At 32.3% G+C, this 2,644-nt stretch overlaps 1 protein-coding gene across 3 annotated transcripts in view; it reads right to left on the bottom strand.

Annotated features, from left to right (window-relative positions):
• Nucleotides 1-1,588: 1,588 nt before the first annotated feature.
• NOVA1 (NOVA alternative splicing regulator 1) overlaps nt 1,589-2,644 on the bottom strand; it is a 136,389-nt gene continuing 135,333 nt past the window's right edge. For all 3 annotated transcript variants that reach the window (XM_060144235.1, XM_060144242.1, XM_060144254.1), the window contains one exon: nt 1,589-2,644. This exon is cut by the window's right edge and continues 3,647 nt beyond it. The gene's annotated coding sequence lies outside the window, so the exon portion shown is untranslated.

The raw sequence follows: 2,644 nt of genomic DNA, 5'->3' as shown, positions 1-2,644 counted from the left end.
ATCATAATATGTAAATCACATTAAAGAAGATTGAGGCACTGTGGCTCAGAAGAGTCCAAATTTTCTTCATTGCTATATATAAAGAAGTCAGATATCTGTATCAATCTTTCGATTATCAGCCATTTGAACATATGATTTCACTTATTTGTTGCTCTTTTATTTGATTCTGAGTCAAAGCCGATGTAAATTAGTCTTTTATTGTTTGGGGCAGTGGCCAAACTGATGTGATTTTGCTGGTGGGAGCAGGGGGAAGAAGCATGTTTTTCATAAAAATTCTTTAATCATTTCACAGAGGTAAACATACTTAAATGCTAAATACCTGACCTTTTCAAATAAATGCAGACCTACCTTGATTTTCACAATAAGCCTCTATTAATTTCATGAGACAATGTTTTCACAAAATGTAAGACAAAACATATTAAATTACTTAACAGAACTCATAATTTAAATAATTAAAACTAATTTGTGTTTAAAGCTATTTGCAGATTTATTAGAGAAACAAATACAAATATGCATTTCTACAGAACTGTTTTTTTTTCCAAAATGAGCTTGAAACTTGTTCCACAGTTTTTACTTGTTTATATATCTATGGTAACCCAAGTATTGGCTTCTGTACCACTTGTAATGAGACAATTGCCCTTTCATCGCAATTATAAAAAACTATTTAAAAAAAAATTCGGCACATACACGTTAAATATTTTTCCTTAAAAAAATAATCTAATCAAAATATTGAATACTTTAGATTTAAACAATATTTTATTTACAAATCTGATTTGATTACTTTATTAATTACACAAGGTAATGCTTCAATTTTCAAGAACAGTTTTTTTTTTTTAAATATAGACCAATGGAATGACATCCTATCTAGTAATATGTACTACACTTCAATTTTTTTCAAAATTAACATGACAAGTTTTCTAATACTTACATTTTGGGGGAAAATGTCATTTAATTGGGGGCACATATCTGATGAGACAAAAAATAACATGCAGAATTCCAAAAATAATCTGTTAAAGTAATATGATACTTACCCTTTATGTAATAAGACATCTATGAACAACAGTGCATAACAATATTATGTACTCATGTTTATGAGAAACCAAGCAGGAGGCAAAATGAGTTCATCCTGTTTTCTAATCATGTGCTATTTCATATGGCTGTTTGCATCATTTAAATAAAGTGTGTACATTAAATTTATAAGACTGCATTGCACTTAAAATTATTATGGATAGCCATGCTTGCCCTGCATTTAATGAATGATGAATTTCTCCTACTAACAGAGTAACTGGTCTCAAATCATGTCTGTGATGTAAAGAGTATTAAATTATATTTTCATCTCCTTTCAATTGCTGCCTTGGAAAGCAAGAATTCCTTTCTTGGAGAAGACTTACAGTAAATAAAATTTACTTAAGGACTCAGTGAGGAATCAGCATGTGAATCAAGAATGTAATATAAGAATGGACTAAAAGGAAAGTGATTATCATCAGTACCTTTGTTGAAATCTATTACCACCACTAAAATTTCCAAGAAAAGATAGGGCCTGTAACATAGGGATTCCATTCATTGTTAAATTACTAAAATCTACCAATTTAATGCTTTCATACTGTTTATTTTTTCCAATAGAAAAATAAATCTCATACATTAGAAGTGGTACACAAAAAACTGGGATAAAATTTATCAGATTCTTGATAGCACCATTTACACATTCTTAAAGTAAACATTAATATGCACTTTCTTAGAAAGCGATATAAATATATAATACAGGACTTGCTAACCTCTGTTAACCATCTGAATACGATGGAATAATCTATCTCTACTGTGCAGGTAGGCTTGTGCATGGTGGTGTGGCAATATCATTTTAAAAAGTTTGTTACAGATGTGATGGGAAGCTGGAAGGAGTCGAATAAGCAGAAAAAAGAGCTTAGATCTATTGTAAGCAATGAGTCGAAATGAGCCGTTACAGGTTAGAATTTATCTTTGTTTCTGATCATTCAATGAGAAAATGACTTCCACAGAAATAGATACATTTAACTGTTTCAGGAGTGGGGTGGGTGAAGTGAATTAGGATTGGAAGTCCTACAGGTAAGAGCAATAACTGGAAGTGCAGACGAAATTGGTCTTCAGTGCAAAGAGGAAGGCAGCCGTTTAAAAAGTCTAGGTGCAATGTTGTGGTGCTGAAAGAAAAGCTCCCAGTGATAAAGGAAAAGAAAAAAAAACTGCAATGCAACTTCAAGCAGTAATTTTGTGGTGCTGAAAGGACAGCTCCCAGTGTTGAGGAAAAGATCTTGGATCTAGAATGAGGTGTCCAATCTGTATGATAAACAGCACACTGTGTCTCAGAGCGCCCATTCAATCTCAGTAAGTAAATGAAATATTGATTGAAAGTGACCCTGAAACAGAATGCATTAAAAAGACAGAAAGCTGCAGAACTGAGGTAATTCGTATTCAACATGTTCACCAGCCTCCCTATAGCAAAACAAGTCTATAAATAGTTGCATTTCATAAGATGTTTGGCCCTTGTATCATCAGTTTTCTCCATTTTGGATCAGTATAGCTGAACAGCCATTGTTACATGCCTACCTGTGGCAGTTTGAAGCCATACTAATTTTCTTGCAGTAAATTAAAGCATCACATCACAAATCAA

This window comes from Lagenorhynchus albirostris, chromosome 1 (genome assembly GCF_949774975.1).
Source record: "Lagenorhynchus albirostris chromosome 1, mLagAlb1.1, whole genome shotgun sequence".
NCBI lineage: Eukaryota > Metazoa > Chordata > Mammalia > Artiodactyla > Delphinidae > Lagenorhynchus > Lagenorhynchus albirostris.
Note: the sequence above shows the minus strand (reverse complement) of the source record. Positions and strands in the feature narration are given on the sequence as shown.